Genomic DNA, 19,878 nt, shown 5'->3' on the forward strand with positions numbered 1-19,878 from the left:
GCAATTCTACCAGTGAAGATCTTTCCTCTTAAGGTGTTTGTTTCTTTGGGCACACATGCTCCAATCTCCTGTCAGTAGGTGTGTTCATATTGGGGTGGGAGAAGATAATATGTCCATGCTATTACCCTGAGAACAAAGTGGGTCTGAAGGCCACACTATTCAGAGTAAAGAAATTGATTTAATTCCTTTGTTTTCAGCTCCTTCCTTTGACCCTACTTTCTACTATGTATAAATTCCTCTGGGAATAGCCTTTTCCATTTAAATTCTGTGAAGGAAAAAGTAGGAGGCAACGTCTCAGTCATTAAGAGAATGGAGACAGACTGCTTGGGTTTGAATCATAGCACCATCACTTGCTACATGGGCCACCTCAAGCAAGTTAACCTATCTGTGCCTAAGTCTTATTAGCTGTAAAGGGAATAATATTAATACTCCACTCTTAAGTTTATTATAGAAGTAAAACAATATTTTCTGTAAAGCACCAAGAATTATACTTAACACATAGTGCTATACATGTACCATAGTTAGTGCCACATTAAGTAACCACTCTCTAGGCAAACTTCCAACTGGTTTCCCAGTTTCCTGGCCCATATATCACACCTCTCTGCCAAAGGCAGTGGGTGCTGCCATAAACAGAACTTATCGGAGATGCTTATTTTCATTGTTTTGTTTCAGGGTTGGTATTTGTTCACCTAGTCCAGATACAATATAAATTTACTAGTGAGAGTTCATGCTATACATACAGAGCATTAAATATTTTTACTGTCACCCTGAGGTAAAGCCTCTTCAGGTTCTTAAGCAGTATCATCTTTCTTTCTTTCTTTCTTTCTTTCTTTCTTTCTTTCTTTCTTTCTTTCTTTCTTTCTTTCTTTTTGTTTTGTTTTTTTTTTTTTTAGATTTCCAGGGTCAGCTATCACTTCTCCATCTGATTTTTGCCTTCCAAAAATTTGTAGAAATATTTCATCTATAGCTCTCTCTTCCATTCTCATTGTCCCTTGTGGCTCTGTAAACTTTTTATTCATGTGCTTTCAATTTAGTAGTGATTTAATAGTAATTTTTAAATTTAGCAGTAGTGATTAAATATTTGATCAGAAATCAATGTGTCTCATTTTTCCTCCTTTTTAAAAATAGCTTATTGGTATGTGTGGGCTCATGTGTATGAGTTTGTGGGTTTTAGGTTAGCTGTAAAGTCTTAAGTGTTCCACAGGGATGCGTATTGGGGATGAGCTGGCTGTGTAGTGATGGACTCCAAAACACTTTTTTTTTCAGTGTTTTATTTATTTCTGAGAGAGAGAGAGAGAGACAGTGTGAGCAGGGGAGGGTCAGAGAGAGAGGGAGACACAGAATCTGAAGCAGGCTCCAGGCTCTGAGCTGTCAGCACAGAACCCTACCCTGGGCTTGAACTCACGAACCATGAGATCATGACCTGAGCCGAAGTCAGATGCTTAACCGACTGAGCGGCCCAGGCGCCTCTCCAAAACACTTTTTGAGAAAGCTCCAATAGAAATGCTCCTTTTCTATTGGGTTTATATATTGTTTTTCCACTTACAATTATAGTTGAAGAAAAATGTATTTGAGGAAATCACTAGTTTTAAACTTTGTGATTACCAAAAGTACAAAGATAATATAAAAATATGAGACATTTCATGAAGGTATAGAAAACTATATATAGAGTTCAGTCATGTGGGAAATACACTGGTGGTTCCCAGAAATATAAAGTACTTACTTAATGTAATTGGATATTTGAATGGATACAAAATGAAACCTGTTAATCCATTACAGGTGATATTTCAGGATGAATAAATAAAATATGAGTGAGCAATCCATAAAATATCCAGGATCTAAGGGAAGGGAAGGTGTATTATTTTATCCTTCAAAATAGAAAGGAAGACTTATGCTATTTGTAAACTTCTTGTTCCCATTAAGGAAGCTAGAATAATTGGGGCTCCTGGGTGGCTCAGTTAGTTAAGTATCCGACTCGATTTCAGCTCAGGCCATGATCTCACGGTTCTTGAGTTTGAGCCCCATGTCAGGCTGGGGAAGCTTGATTGGAATTCTCTGTCTGCCCTTCCCCTGCTCACTCTTTCTCAAAATACACACTTTTTTAAAAAGAAAACTATAGTAATGACTATGAGAACTGCTGAAAGTCTTCACGTTATTGTCATGCTGCCATATTTTTATCTTTAATGTGTTATGCTCAGCCTGTCTTCTCGTAAAACTTTTTATTAATAATCTTCTGGCATGGGTGGGGGTACAAATGAAGAAAAAGAACATAGATCTAAATGCTGAAACCTGTAGCAGGAAAGAAAAGAAGAGCACTTTCCGCTGGTCTTGGCATGCTCTGAGAAATGCATAAAGTTCAGGTACACTCAGAATTAAACAGTTCTTCAGCAGAAACTCATCCTTTCCAAGGATGAGGTACTGTTTTCTCTACCATGTCAGCAAAAGTAAAATAGCCGCTAGGACACATGATTAGTAGATATTATTAAAATACAAGCTTTTATTCCACTCTCTCCCTGAAAATATTGAGTCAGCATTGAATAGCAACATGCACAGTTCAGCAGGTGCTTCCTAGATTTTAATGGATTCATTTGCCACAGAAGAGTGCACAGTGTCTGAAATTAGGTCAGCATCTAACTTCCTTTTACTCTGAGTTGCCCAGAGGAAAAGGAAAACTAAACAATACCTTGGATCTGCTGGTCCAGATTTTCAGTGCCCTTTCTCATGATTTATCATGTAGTTGCTTCTATCACTCTTTAGTAATGGAAAAGTAAAGACAGATCACAGGTATGACACGATATCACTGACTGGTTGCTGATGTACTGTCCCCATCTTTTCATTGTTAAGAAAGAAACAAAGAAAATATGAAAATTTACTTGGCAGGGAAAGTAACAAAGTATTTATCAACAAATAGTTTCTTTGGTGAAGTGTTTTTCAAACAAAGTTCATAACCCAATAGTGGATAGTAAAATCAATTTAGTGGCTTATAACCAGTTTTTGTTTAAAAAAAAAATAGAATTTAAATTGAGTCAAATCAATAGCATATAGAGTAGACTGGGATACAAGTACATTTCAAATGTATAGGTTAGTGTTATTTCTTAAAATATTTGTTTCAGCTGTGGGCATTTATGAACGTGTGTGCCGCATCAAAATGTAAAATGTATTGTGAATCATAAAGTTGCTTGCAAAACATCCCCTTAAAGTAACTATCCCTAAATAAAGTATAGTGGAGGTAGGTTAGCAAAAAGTATAGACTATTTCATACCCAATCCTCTGAAACAACAACATGACCACAAAGGAAAGAGATTGGCAAAGATTTCTATTCTTTCCCAGAACAAGTAGAAACTTTTCCACTATAATGAAATATCCACAGAGAGAAACCCAATTATTTCTAACATCTCTCTTTTTTGTTTGAGGTAAAGAAAAGAAACACATATTTTTGACTCCAGAAGCTTTCTGAGAAAATGCAAAGATATTTTTGCATGTATCCTAAAATATATTATTTGTTTTCAAAATTTAGAGTATTATTTTGGGAATGCAAAATAAAAAATACTTTCACTTTACTTGGCTGATTAAGAATTTTGCAAGTGACTAAGAAACTACTTGGGTTCCTATTTTATCAAATTGACAATAAAACATTTCAAAATATATATTACAAGTTAACACTATTATAAGGTATCTCAGTTCTCCCATAATTGAGGAAGCTTACTTAGTTCTTTGTGGTTTTATTCCCCTGTCCTTTACCATCATGGACATAACAACAGTGGCATAAAGCACAGAAAATTATTAATAAGAAGCAGAACTGCTTTTATCTAAGCGGATTTATACAGAAGGTAAAGAACACCTTAGGAGCACCTGGGTGACTCAGTCTGTTAAGTGTCCAACTTTGGCTCAGATCACGATCTCACAGTTCATGGATCCAAGCCCTGCGTCAGGCTCTGCACTGCCAGTGTGGAGCCTGCTTACAATTCTCTCTCTCTTCCTCTCTCTCCCAACTTGTGCTTTCTCTCCCTCTCTCTCTCAAAACAAATAAACTTAATAAAAAGGAACACTTATTGATAGTATAGGTTAAAACTTCAATTAGTATGTCAAGGAAGGCAGCCCATCAAGACTTAAGCAAATGTTGCTAAAATTTTAATGTATTTTGTGGACTATTTGCAAATTCAAGTATAAGGAACCAAGGCAAATACAATTCAGTTGCATATTGCCCTTCATTGTGCTCTTCGGTATTCTGGAACAGACTGACATTTCACTTTAGAACAGTGATTCTCTCTCAATAGGTCTGTAAGATCAAAACTATTTTCATTGTAACACGAAGATGTTATTTTCCTTCTCACTCTTCTCAGAGGTGTACAGTGGAGCTTCCTAGAAGCTGTATAATGTGTGATATCTCAGAACACAGAATACAGAGCTGACCTAAGAACCCAGCTGTCTATCAAGTAAGACATTTAAGAGGCTTACAAAAATGTCACTCTAATCATACATTTGCTTTGGAAAAGAGTTATTCATAAAAATGTTGCTCTGTTAACATGAAATGAGTTCACTTTGGCTATTTTCAAATGAATTGATAATATGTATTTTAAAGTTTTGTTTTTTTAAATTTCTGAGAGTATAATTTTGATAGTGGTCATTCACATTAAATCCCACATAAGAGAAAAATTTTAGGGGCCCAGAGACCAAAAAGTTTGGGAGTTGCTGCTTTAGGGAAAAACTACTCTTTTCCTTAGGAAAAATAAATAAATAAGTAAGTAAAGGCATGCGCAGTTGAATTTCTCTGTCATGAATGCTCTTTGTCTCAACTGTCTATATTCAGTATAACTTCTACCCAAAGTCACTGACTTATTTCACAGAGAAAATCAGGGGTTGGTAATTGAGAATTGTCTATCAAACACAAGTATTTTAAGATGTGTGAAGCTCATGAAAACAACAACACATCTTGTACCTACAGGCATTCTTTTTACACCTTCTTAAAGTGGAAAAAAGTGAACATATTTAAGAAATATGACCCAAGAAACTAATTTTCTATAGCATATAAAAATAAGAAGCAAAAGTATATAACCTTAACTATTCTTACTAATCTGTGTTTGATAATTCTATCTTATTTAGAAAGTATCTGAGTATACAATCTTACTTGTTGTTTTAGGAAGATGAATCACAAAGAAAGATTTGCCCTGAAAAATCCAATGAATAAATTAAGGAAAGTATAGATTAACAAAATAACAAATACCATTAGATTATATTAGACCTTTTTTTTTAAAATGATGGTACTCTATGCTACTCTATGACGTTCTTTCCTCAAAATGTTGAAAAGCTGTAGAAAATTGACAACATGGTAGAAAAATACGAATTATTACAGTTTTCCCCAAAAAAGAAAACTTGAAAGATCAATGGGTAAGGTAGAAATAAAGAACTATTTAAAAATTCCCTTCAAATAGACTCTGTGATACATACACACACACACACACACACACACACACACACGCAGGAGAGAGACAGAATGGGAAAGACAGAGACAGAGAGAGGATAAGTAAATGGGGCAAAATAGTAATTTATGTAAATATAAATAATACTCTCCATCATCCAGTCAGGCTGCAACCTTAATTAGCCTTGTGCACTTAAAAAATAAGAAAAAAATCCATCAAAAGCAAATGTCCAACATTTAAGTAGAGTAACTATATTTACATTATATTTACTATGAGGTTTTTAAAAATTTTAAATGAGGAACAAGCTAAATTTCACCCAAGCTTCCCTTCCTTAGGCTATTCTACTGGTTGAAGAATTGAGGAAATGTTCCAGAAAATATAAGTCAGCAAGAAATAGAATTGGAGTTGGAAATAAGAAGGCAGTACAGGAGTGGGGAGGAGGAAAGTATGGGAAGACAAAGGTAAAGGTGTAGATTCTGGTAGAAGGAGTGCAAGGCTCTCTGGAGATAGAAGATCTCTGATTTTATCTTGGGAAGACAGATTTCTAATTGTGGGAAATCATCAAACTTTTAAGGAAGGAGTTCAATACCCTGGGGAGCCATAAATGATAGGTATCCCTGCAGTTTTTCATCCATCTTCTTCCCCATTGTTGATTTACAACTCCCATTCTTTCATTGTGGTCACTGTAGTGGAGTCTCAGGAAGGAGAGAGGTTGCTGTGCATCTTCAGCCGTCCTTCTACTTAACTCTTTTTTTTAAAAAGTGTGTGTATATGCATCTATACATATATATACAGATATGTAAATACATATATATTATGTAGGTATTATGTAGGTATTACGTATTACATGTATATAGGTATGTATATAGAAAGAGACAGGGAGAGAAAGAAAGTATTAACAGGAGAGTAGTTTCTGTAAGAATTATTTTATGAAAACCAGATACAGAGAGGGTTGAAATGAGCTAACCAAAACTCCTACACTCCTATGGTTTCCTATAGCAATTCAAGGCTTTAAGCTAACAAATTTAAAATGTTAGGGAACTATTTTATTTCAGACAACAAGTAATTACTGAATACCACCAGAATAAGTTCCCTGGACCCATAATAAAAATTAATGGAGAGAACACAGGATACATTTTTGTATCTAATTTAGGGCACTGGATCAAGTAGTGAAGAGTTAGTTGCCTGTGAAATTCACCATGGTATTGACTTCAGTCCTGCAGTATTTTCTTAATTAATTAATATTCTTGGGCTTTATTTATCCTACAAATAAAAATCTTTACCTGTCTAATATTAAAACCTGCCATAAAATATCATCTGCTTCTACCCCTTCCTAAATGGCTTTCTATTATGTTTCATAAAACATAGTTTTCTCCTAATCTGTATCATGCATAATCCTTCCTTTTGTATTCCTGATCTCTTGATTATCTTGAAACTCTAATTAATATCAGCACCTCATACATTTATTGATTGATCACTCTATGAAACACTTTTTTAGGCTCTGGACATACACTGGTGAGCAAAAAGGAACAAACACCTTTACTTACCTAGAACTCAAAAATCTTGTTAGAATTTACAAAATTACCAAATCATCCCACAAATAATGCAATGTTATAGCTGTTATACTTTTTAAGAGTAAGAGGTACATAAGGCTATGAGGGAGAGAAGTTGATTTGAGGAGGTTAGAGGTTTGGGGGAGTGATAAAAAAAATAGTTCCTTGATGAACAGGCAGTTGAATAGATAGTTGAATGGAAATAAGAAAAGATACTTTCCCTTGAGGTTGAAAACAAAGACAGAATTTTTAAAAAATCTGTCATCAAACTCCAATATTTATGTAATAGGATACTTTTTAATGTGATGAAGTACATAAATTCATTAAACTAAGCGTGAAAGCCTAGTTGGTTTTGTGTGTCCATTACCATTTTTAAAAAGGGTCTTGCTTTTTTATTATGTTTTGCTCCTTCCAGATTGAATTTATATTGCCTCCTTATTTTATGAAAATCTAATATCATATATTATCAGCCTTTTAGATTAATTCCATCTTATTACTATGAATTTATGAATACAGCTAATTAATTCACAACCTTAATTTGGCAAGGTCAGTAAATAGCATAAGAGATTATAAACATCTGGATAGAAAATCCAAGACCTTTGAATTAAAGTGTTTAGTTTTCACTTAATGTAAATCTTAATAAATAAAACCCCTAGGCTATTTGCACAAGTGACATGTCTCAGAACAAATTGATGGTGTATGTATGATAAACCGTTTGTATGCATAAAAATTCCTGATATTTACTGGAATTAGGTACAGCAGATGTCACATTAACATTTGGCAAGAAAAAGCCCATATGAATGATTGGAGAAAGTAAATAGTCGACAGGGTTTTAATAGAATGTGTGTACACACCAGAGACCTCAGAAAACTATTAAATATTGAAATATATAAACTGACATTGTACTTGGTAGATATATTTGGAATGAATGGGCCAAAGTAAAAATCAATGATTCACAGAGGTGGGGTTTTTCATCTCTTTGTAAATGCTGGAAATGTGTCCTTCATCAAAAAGGTATTAATCAACATTTTTTAGGGATTTGTAGAAAATATTAGAAAACTAGTACCAAGACTATCCACACAGAGAAAGAGCTTCATTAAATATCTGATAAAAACACCCAAAATACACACAAATGTTGCATTCTCTTCATCATGACAAAATTTAAAATTCACAGTGTTCTCTATTATTGTTATTTGTAACAATTATAGTCAAATTGGTATCAGTAATAATTAGAGATATATAGAAATGAGAAGAGAAAATGAAGGTAAACTGACTATAGAGTGTTACTCTGAGATGTTTGATTCTCTCCTATTGTGAAGACTGAATATATGTTGGGGGCAAACAGCAAAATAAACGGTATCAACTACCCCCTCCAACTCCTTGAAATAGCAATCATATATGTAAACAAAACTTTCCCCCTTAGCTTGAGAGCTCATTTGTTGAAGTTGAAACCCACGAAAAGACTTGGCCAAATGTAGCAGCACCCTCTGGCAAAGTGAAAGAGGAGTAAGACTGAACCAAGCTGACCTTGTCTTAGGAAATGTGAAGTGAAAGACCAGAAGTTACTTTTAGGGGAGGAAACTGAACAGAGGGGCAAAAACATTGTAGAAACTCCACATTTTCAGCTTTGTTAGACAGTGAGCAAGGTACATACCCAGGAAATGAAGAACAGTAAGAAAATGAAAAAGTATTTTTAAAAAATAAAATGTAGCCCATATGAGAAAGAAACACTAGACATTGCTCATGGAAGTGTAAAATAATAAAACCATTTTAAAAACTGGCAGTTTTGATAAAGCTGTATATTTGCCTTCCCTACAAGTCAGCAGGTTCACTGTTGGTGTATTCACAAAGGAAATGGCCACAAAAAAGATACAAAATGCTCGTGGCAGCTTTATTCAAAGTAGCTAAACCTCGAGGCCTGTGAAAAGAAGAATAGATATACTGTGGTATCTTCATATGGTGAAAATACTATACAGATATAAAAAATGGACTACTACATATAAAAACATAGGTAAATATCATAGATACTATGTTCATAGATATTATGTTTTGAAATAAGCCAGATACAAAAGTGTATTGTCAGCAACATTCCATTTACATTAACGTCAAAACAAGCAAAGTTAACCAATGATTATAAATGTCAGAATTGTAGTCATCTGATTGGTGATATAGTCTGCAGAACAGATGCAAGAGAGTGCTAGAAATATTCTATATATTCTGTATATCCCTTGGATAATGACTAGGCAGGTGTAAATGTGTCAAAAAGTCATGATTATTAACATTCAAGATTAGTGTATGTCATATATCAATGGAAAAAAGTGAGTTCTGTTTCCTATCATGGCAAATAGATAACTCATTCCAACCCTTCCTTTGATAATATCTGGAAAAACTAGAAAAGATATGGAAAGAATATCTATCTGGAAATATAGGAGAACTAAAAAGACTGTGAAGAATTTAGGAGCCAACATCCAAGAAAAAAAAAAAAAACTAAGAGATGTGAGCTCAGAAATCAGGACTACTTTTTCCTAGCTGTATTATACCAATTCAGGTGTAGGCTAGTATCTGCTGCATAAATTCTAATGGAGACAGCTGAAAGCATGTAATACCAAATAGTTTTGACAGGTTGACAAAAATTGGAGTTCAGGATTTAGGTATCAAAGGGCTTCAACTTAGAAATAGACTAGTCTCATGGTACTGTGGAATTGGATGCCCAAAAATAGAGAAAGGAAAAGAATCAGGATTTAAAGATGTAATTACCACTTTGTAAAACTGATTAGCTACATAAAGCCATAATTCCCAAGAGCGCTATGAGGTAAAAGAAAAAATCTTAAAGGCAGCCAGAGTGGCAATAGAACCCAGAACTCATTGGAACAATATCTGCAAAGTTTGGGGGAAAACTTAGTAATATGCCCTTTTACTATTTCTAATTTAATTTAATTAACATTTTTGTAGTGGTCATTTATTCCCATTCCCATGAATGCCTCAGCTTCATAGTAGGTTAAAGTATACAGACGTATTGTGTTTTCTGTTTGTTTTTGTTTTTCTAAGTTTTTATTTAAATGCAAATTAGTTAACATATAGTGTACTGTTGGTTTCAGGAATAGAATTTAGTGATTCATCACTTATATATATAACACCCATTGCTTCTCACAAGTGCCTTTTGTAATGACCATCACTCATTTAGCCCATCCCCCAACCTAGCTTCCCTCCACCAACCCACCTCCCCTCCACCAACCCTCAATTTGTTCTCTATAGTTAAGAGCCTCCTTAAGATGGTTTGCCTCCCTCTTTGTTTTTACCTTATTTTATTTTTCCTTCCCTTCCCCTATGTTCATCTGTTTTGTTTCTTAAATTCCACCTATGGGCAAAATCATATGGTATGTTGAAGGAGAACCGTCTTACACTGTTGGTGGGAATGCAAACTGGTGCAGCTACTCTGGAAGACAGTATGGAAGTTCCTGAAAAAATTAAAAATAGAGCTGCCCTACAACCCAGCAATTGCACTAATAGGTATTTATCCAAAGGATACAAGAATACTGATTTGAAGGGGCAAATGCACCCCAATGTTTATAGCAACATTATGAAAAATAGCCAAATTATAGAAAGAGCCCAAACGTCCATCAACTGATGAATGCATAAAGAAGATGTGGTATATATACACAATGGAATATTACCCAATGATCAAAAAGAATGAAATCTTGCCATTTGCAACAATATAGATGGAAATAGAGTGTATTACGTTAAGTGAGATAAGAGAAAGTAATGTGCCCCTTTTTTTAAAGTTTATTTTATTTTGAGAGAGAGCGTGAGTAGGGGAAAGTCAGAGAGAGAGAGAGGGAGAGTATCCCAAGCAGGCTCTGCGCTGCCAGTGTGCCAGTGGGGCTCAAACTCATGAACTGTTGAGACCATGACCTGAGCCCAGATCAAAAGTTGAGGAGCTTAGACTGTGCCACTCAGGTGCCTTGCAAGTAGCATGCCCTTTTAAAACAAAAGCAGAATAAGATATTTTCAGACAGATTATTTGTCACAACCAGATTTGCCCTTAAAAGAAGGTAAAAGGTATTCTAAGCCAGAAGAGTAATGATCCACATATGCAAGTTTGGAGATGCAAAAAAAAAAAAAAAAAAACAACAACCATAAAGCAACAGTAAATGTAAATATGTGGGTGAATATAAATAAATATTTAAAAGTTACACAAATTTTGTGTTTATATATGTTTATAACTAAAATGTATGACAATATATGGCAAAATATAACAATATCATTAATTGACAATATATGGCAAAATATAACAATAACATTAAGTCAGGAGAGAGGTAAAGAGCATTAAAATATTCTGAGAGCCTTGTTCAGGAAAAGTAGACCTGTTAATACATGTTAATACACATTAAACTTTAATGAATCAGAGATGTGTGTTTTAGTCTGTATTATGACCAAAATATGACTAAAACGTATACAAGCTATGAAGCAAAGACAGGGAAAATACTGACATTAAGTTAAGAAGTACATATATATTTAACCCATATAACAAACCAAATATCACAATGGAAGTTGAAAAATATTTGTAATACACGATAATGAAAATATAGCAAATAAATTATGTGGGATGTAGTTACATTTATGCTTAAATGGAGAATGTACAGCCTTCAACTCAGATATAACAAAAGATAAAGCCTGAACACAAATTTTCTTTTTTATAGTATTCATTTATTTATCCACCTATTTTTTCAATATATTGCTATAGTTTATTTTTTCATTATAAATTATTGTCAAGTGAGCTAACATACAATGTATAGAGTGTGCTCTTGGCTTTTCGAGAGAGATAGACGCTGAGTGCAAACAGGGGAGGGACAGAAAGACAGGGAGAAACAGAATCTGAAGCAGTCTCTAAGCTCTGAGGTGGCAGCACAGAGCCTGAACCCAAGAACCACAAGATCATGACCTGAGCCGTAATTAAGAGTGAGATGCTTAACTGACTGAGCCACCCATGTGCCCCAATTTTCTTTTCTTTTTTTTTTGTATTCTTCTTCTTTTTTTTTTTTTTTTTACAAATAGTTTATTGTCAAATTGGTTTCCACATAACACCCAGTGCTCATCCCCACAAGTGCCCTCCTCCATGCCCATCACCCCCTCCCCCCTACATCCATCATTCCTGTTTTTGTCAGCATTCAAGAGTCTCTCATGGATTGCCTCTCTCCCTTCCCCCCACCATTTCCCCCCTTCTTCTCCCCCTTGTTCCTCAGTTAAGTTCCTCCTAATCCTCCTATACATGCAAACATATGATATTTGTCCTTCTCTGCCTGACTTATTTAGCTCAGCATAACACCCTCAAGGTCCATCCATGTTGCTACNCCAATTTTCTAAGTATCAGTAGAAGATAGAAAAAGAGCAGTACATTAAAGTGGAGGAATGAAAATTATCAAGATAAAAGAGGAAATTATTGAAAGAAAAAAATTAATGAAGAGGATGAAGGGAGCCCTTTTATGCTTGTATACCTTTAATCACAGAAGTAATATAAGGTTTTCCTACAGGCGGCAGCAGCCTTAAATCCAGGGACAGTAAAGATGGTGGAGCGTGCACAGGACTGATGCAGTTAAATCACACTTGGAAAAGACCCATTGAGTTTAAGATGTTAGAGGTCCATTGGAGGTCTGTTGAGGAAGGGGAAAAGAAGAGGTAACTGGACCAGAACCAACAGCTCTTTTAAAAAGAAGAGGAAAAGAAAACCTACAGCACAACTAATAACCAAGAAGGGTAATATGAATCTTCGATATAGATGTATTTTTAAAATTAACATAATTTCCATTAGCTCTTGATAAGAGTGTTTGCAAGGATTTAAAGAGAACATTAGCTATTCTAGATGCATTCTACCCAGATATACTCGGTAGAAAAGGAATACCTCTAAATGACCTGGTATTCTTACCAGAGGATATAGGGATCTCCTTCAATGTAAACAACCAAGAGAACATAGGCTTCAGACTAAAAATATTTGATGGCCACAGTAGGATGTGGTTAAAGGTTAAGCTCTATTTTTTTTCTCCTCATTTTGGTAGCAACAAAGCCTAGATTATATTCAGGCTAGCAATTAAAAGGTCAAAACAATATCTAGACCTGGTGCTGGACATGAGATGAAAATAATTTCAGTAGAGTCCAAGTGGACTCTAAAACACATTGTTTTCTAGCATACATACACTAAAAGTGTTAACTGTCTTCTAATATTGTTCTGGGTATACTGATTTTAAAATAGTCTCTTGAGAGGACAATATCGAAATGTAAGATAAAGTAAGATAAAATCATTTCTTTATCTCATCATACGCTGTAGCCATAAAGATACCTAATCAGAATCCCTTGAGAGGAAGAATTTAATGGTAAGTGAGGGAAGATGAAAACCTAAATTTCACAAGAAAAAGAGACAATAGAAAATCCAAGAGCTAAGTTTTCTGATAAATTATAGAGAATGTACTCTGTTTTATTACGTTCAGACTTACAAATTAATATCTCAGATCATATTTCTCATTTTCACCTTTTCTATATTTCCATGAGGAATATCTGGCATTTCATTTCATTTTGTCTCATTAATAGTAATGAGTCAACATGAAATAATTGGATTTTGAATTGTCCATTACTGTTAATGGTAACATTGAGGGAAGACATCATCTGTATCTAATGATGTCAGCTTGTTTACTTTTGGAAAGCATGACTTTCAAGGTTTATACAGGAAGAAAACTCCCTTCAGAAATAATCTTGTCAGGTTAGTGTTGAAATCCCTTCCACAATAAACTGTTGGATTTCTCCCAGTTCCCCAGATCAGAATTAATCACTGTGTGCCCACTAGCATTTTTGTCATACTTCTCCAGGCACTTTTTGGTCTAACTTTATTATAGTTTCTCATAAACATAAATACCTCACCCATTATTTTATAAACTACTTAAAGGTAAGAATGAAACTTATTTTTCTTTTTCTAGCACATGCAGTAAGCACATGAAATAAATGTTTTTGAATGAATAGAAAATCAACTTCATAAGAAATATATAGTATTTTACAAGTCTCTATGGAAGGCAATGCAGTAATATTTAAAGTGTATTTGTCTTGCCATTCTAACATATGTACATATATATAGTTGGAGCATAAAGGATTCAGTACACAAGGAAACTGGAAGGAGATATTGACTCCTCAGGGACATGTAAAGAAGTTAATGCACAATTGAAATATTAAATATAACGTCATGAATCTTGTTTTCCCTAAGAAAATATGAACCAGACCACCCATGGAAGATAACTGAAACGTTAAACATAATTATGTTGAGAAAAAGCGGATGAAACAAAGTCATGGGTAATTGCATCAGACTGAAAGATATGCAGTCTTTTTAAACAGGAAAGCAGCAAATCAGTACCAGGGGAGAAAACTTTGGAGTCATGGGATAGATAACAGCTAGAAGCTCTAGTACCCACATATAAATCAGTCACCAAGATTTGAACCAATGTGATCATAACTCAGCAGAATAGAGAATAAATCTAACTTTCCCAGGAAAATGGGGCTAGGAGATACAAAGGTAGCATATATGGATGAGAATAGAAGCCCCACTGCCTCCTAGAATGTCTCTATCATAACGACCTTCAAAAAAAAAACCCAATTTATTGCCTCCATTATACATTGTGGTGATTAGTGATAATGCGATTAGGAAAAATCCCTGCATCTGAGCTGAGAGTTCTAGTCTTTTTCTAGGGTCTATATAGACAAAAAATTGAGGACCATTTGCTATCGTGATCACATGGAGTTCTTGTCTGTTGCACATGTAGGTATGTTGTGGCTAGACTGAAAACTTTTGCTGATTTTATTCACACTTTTCAGAAGAACAAATCAGCAACAATATCCTCACTTATTAGCCCAACTAAAGAATGATCCTTCATGTTTGAGGATAGAAACTCTCTCAGTGCATGAATTGGAAAACTTTGTTTTTCACATAATTAATATTAGCTGAATGATTCTTGCAGTGCTTTTATTGCCAGAAATCTCTTGCTCTTGTAGTTGATGAATAAGATCTCCCCCATTTCATCCTCCAAGAATATAGAAGTAAAGTTTTCTCATAAGAATAAAATATAAATCAAAACAATCAGAACACAACTATACAAAGTATACTTCAAAAGAGAATGGCACTAAAACCAGCTAAACTTGGTACCAATTTTAAAGGTTTGTGATGGAGGGTGGATGCTGCATTGAAAGCATAAATAAGCATTACTTATTAATTATATATTATAAAGAATTATAGAGACAAAGTTTGACATTATTTCCCATTTCCATTCTTTCCCAAATTCCTGTGCTAATACCCTGAGCAACTTCCAAATCTATTGCAATTATGAGATGGACACATTGGGTATCAAGTCTGATGTCATTAAACTGAACATCTCAAATAGCCTGAGTTTTGAAAATTAAATTTAGGTTTAAAAAATAGGAATTTCCCCCTGAAATTGAGATTTAGGGCTTCTCTTGAGAAACCAGGTCTGACAATGGTGGGACGGCATTTCTGCATGATATGACACCATTTCTTAGGAGTATCTGTGGAGTGGCTGTCTTCTTGCAATGGGCCGTAACTTAAGTTTTCTAGCATCCAACATTCATTCACAAAGCCAGCTTCATATATTAACACTATCTGCTTGACAGCTAAACATTGAATTTCACATCTCTTGAACCAATCTGAAATCCTGGAGGCTTTTCTATAGTTCCTACGAACAAGGACAAATTACCAACAATATTTCGATGTAAGTTTTCATATTAATTCAGACTCACGATGGAAAGTGATTGTCAGTAATTTCTTCTTTTTTTAATTTAGTTATTTAAATTCAAGTTAATATACAGTGTAGTATTTGCTCCAGGTGTAGATCCCAGTGATTCACTACTTAAATATAACATTCAGTGCTCATGTCAACAGGTGCCCTCCTTAATGCCTATCACCCATTTAGCCCATCCCCCCACCCCCAACTCCTCCATCAACCCTCAGTTTGTTCTCTTTATTTAAGAGTCTCTTATGGTTTCCATCCCTTTCTGTTTTTATCTTATTTTTCCTTCCCTTCCCCTGTGTTCATCTGTTTTTTCTTAAATTTCACATATGAGTGAAATCATATTACATTTGTCTTTCTCTTACTTATTTTGTTTAGTTCCATCCATGTTATTGCAAATGGCAAGATTTCATTCTTCTTGATCACCGAGCAATATTCCATGATATATATGTGTCATCTTCTTTATCCATTCATCAGCCGATGGACAATTGGGCTCTTTCTATAATTTGGCTTTTGTTGATGGTGCTGCTATAAACATTAGGGTGCATGTGCCTCTTCAAATCAGCATTTTTGTATTCTCCTGTGGATAAGTAAATACCTAGTAGTGCAGTTGCTGGGTCATAGGGCAATCCTGCTTTTAACTTTCTGAGGAACCTCCCTATTGTTTCCCAGAGTGGCTGCACCAGTTTGCATTCCCACCAATAGTGCAAAAGCTTTCCCCTTTTCCCACATCCTTGCCAACATCGGTTGTTTCCTGATTTGTTTTTTAGCCATTCTGACAGGTGTGAGGTGGGATCTCATTGTGGTTTTGATCTGTATTTCTATGCTAATGAGTGATGTTGAGTATCTTTTCATGCATCTGTTAGCCATCTGGATATCTTCTTTGGAAGAGTGTCTCTTCATGTCTTCTGCCTGTTTCTTCACTGGATTATTTGTTTTGGGGGGGGTTGAGTTTGACAAGTTCTTTTTAGATTTTGGATACTAACCCTTTATCCAGTATGTCACTTGCAAATATCTTCTCCCATTCCATTAGTAGTCTTTTAGTTTTGTCAATTACTTCCTTCACTGTGCAGAAGTTCATATTTGCTCTTGTTTCCCTTGCCTCGATATGAAGACATAGTTTATAAGAAATTACTGTGACCAAGGTCAAAGAGGTTGCTTCCTGTTTTCTCCTACAGTATTTTAATGATTTCCTGTCTTACATTTAGGTCTTTCACCCATTTTGAATTTATTTTTGTATATGGTATACAAGAGTGGTCCAGGTTCATTCTTCTGCAAGTCGCTGTCCAGTTTTCCCAACACTATTTGCTGAAGCAACTGTCTTTTCTCCATTATATATTCTTTCCTGCTTTGTCAAAGATTAGTTGGCCATACAATTGTGGGTCCATTTATGGGTTCTCTATTCTGTCTCAATGATCTGTGTGTCTGTTTTGTGCCAGAATCATACTGTCTTGATTACAGCCCTGTAATACAGCTTGAGTTCAGAATTGTGATGCCTCCAGCTTTGGTTTTCTTTTTCAACATTACATTGGCTATTTGGGGTCTTTTCTGTTTTCATACAAATTTTAGAATTGTTTGTTCTAGCTCTGTAAAGAATGTTGGTGTTATTTTGATAAGGATTGCATTGAATGTGTATATTGCTTTGGATAGTATAGACATTTTAACATTATTTGTTCTTCCAATCCATGAGCATGGAATATTTTTTCACTTATTTGTGTCTTCTTCAATTTCTTTCATAAGCTTTCTATAGTTTTCTTTGTGTGCCAGTAAGTAATTCATGAGAAAGTCAACTGACATAATTGTGCATCCAAACATATGTCTCTAAATTCAAAGTTTAATCTTTCGGATAACTTAAGGATTTTGAAAGTGTAAAATAGTTGAGAAACAATAGTCCTAAGTAATTACTCTTCTAACAATAAATAATTACTTTGTGTAGTGTGGTCTTACATTGTAATAGGTGATTTAACAGACAAGGATGTGACATTTAAAGAAAATAAATATTTTTATACTCTACAATCATAATAGATTTCCCATAGATAATCATATTAAAAAGTAATTTGGATTAAAGAAATTGTGAAACCATTCAAAGAAAAGTATTATTCTACTAATGGATATAAGAGGATAGGGACAGATATATTTTCTTTTTAGGGGAGTAGGAATGGGGAGGGATATAAGGTATTTGAGACACAATTCATAGTGGAGATTTGTCTTGTTAGGATTACTTCAACTTATTGGAAAAATATGAAATGGTGAAGGGGATACTATTATAATGTTCTGAGTAGAGATATCAAATCATTAGTGCTTTGTTTCTCTTCTATTCATATATTCTTAGAATAGTCCCACTTGTGGAGTATGTAGTATATTCAGTAATTCCAGTTCTTGGTCCTCATATCCATTATTTAAAGAAGGTGTGCTTTTCTACACTCTGCCACTTTGGTTTATTAACTGAGCAGAAATGTGTCTATGGATTGAGTTTTATGATAACTGTATTGAGCTATCAACCAACCTACTTACAAGGGCACAGCAAGTTGAAATACACCATTCTGCCTTGAAGCAGATATATACCCCCTTCTCTCAAATTTTCTCCCCCTACCTCCATTTCCTAGAGAGTTGAAGAGTGACATTATACTTCCTATTTTGACATTATATAATTAGTAGCATCCCAATAATATATTTTCTCAAACTTCTCAGAATCAGTAAAATGTTCCAAATCTCTATGTCTTCCCAAACTCAAACATCTACATGTCAAAATAATAAAGCATATAAATGCTAGAAATGTAGAGCCATACATTTGAAGAGTATTAGGAAAGATCATTGAAGGTAATGTAGAAAAGCAATTAATTGAAAAGGAGGGCAAAACTATATTATCCCTGAGAATCTTTACTCTGAAGGTGCACCCTCAGAGGACTGAAGCATTGATCAAATGATAAGGACTAGGTTCTCATGCAAATTATATTGAGTTCTGGATATAATTTGCATTTACTTGTATCTAGGGCCTTTATTCCCCAAAGGATCAAATTAAACATGACATTGTATCTCAAATATTACAATTTTGCCTTAGAACCAGAAGTACTAGAGATATAATGAACAAAAATATGAGAACATAAACATATGAGTATTTCTAAAAGAAACTCATACATATCACAATTTGAATACAAAACATTAATTTATATCTGAAATATTTCTGGTAAAATCATTATTAAATAAAATTCCTTTGGGTATGTATTTACATTTAGATTCTCCAAAAAGCTAATTGCTTTGCTTTTTAAAGTTTCTTTTTTAATGGTACTACATAGCATTTATTTATATGATCAGTCTTAAAGCATACCCCACAGTTGATATATTCTATTATTTGAAAACTCATCCATATCTTTTGAACTGAGTAAGCCAGTCATGAAGCCTGTTGCACACAACAGTTTTCCATGGAAACTTCCTCTTGCTCAAGAGAGCAGTCATTTTCTCTGCCACATTGCTCTCTTCCTTGTCATACACAATTCCTTCAGGAAAAAGGCACCTGGAAAAAGAGTCACTAATCTATAATTTGACAAAATCCAAATATAAGTGAGGTAAGGTGACTAAGAGGAAGACTTTTTCCAAAATATATGATGCTGCTAACATTGTCCAATCAGATTCTCTTTCTCTGGAATATGACATAGAAATAGAACCAAAGAATTGTTAGCCAGAGAAAAGTTGAGAAAGATGCAGAGAAGCAATTCAGAGGACCATGAGGGCTCATGAAGAGAATAGTTTTGACTAACCTCTTTGTGCTTGTTTCTTCATCTGTAAAAAGTGGATATGATAACAATATATCTACTTTATGGATCTCTTTTGATAATTGATAAGATAATACTTGTAAAGTCTCTTAGAAAGGTCTGATATAAGTGCTCTTAAAAGTTAAATCCTGCTCAAATCACATTATAGTGTATAACTATTTTAACTTTGTCTCCACTGCTAGGTCTGGGCTTTCTGAGAGCAAGAGCTGTCTTATTCTTCTCTGTATCCTCACTTACTTGCATAGCATCTGAGCACAGTGCTTAGCACATTGCAGGTCCTTCACTATATGTTCATTAGATGAGTGAAATAAAAGGAGAGTTCTGCCCTCACCTGGCTTCCTCACTTTTCTCTTGA

General features: G+C 34.5%; 1 long non-coding RNA gene across 1 annotated transcript in view; it reads left to right on the top strand.

The window, feature by feature from the left end:
• The window catches only part of LOC144221754 (uncharacterized), a 77,837-nt gene that overhangs the window by 32,987 nt on the left and 24,972 nt on the right, over positions 1–19,878 (top strand). The window lies entirely within an intron of this gene.

The sequence above is a fragment of the Crocuta crocuta genome, unplaced genomic scaffold, assembly GCF_008692635.1.
Source record: "Crocuta crocuta isolate KB4526 unplaced genomic scaffold, BGI_CrCroc_1.0 scaffold211, whole genome shotgun sequence".
In the NCBI taxonomy this organism is placed as follows: Eukaryota; Metazoa; Chordata; class Mammalia; order Carnivora; family Hyaenidae; genus Crocuta; species Crocuta crocuta.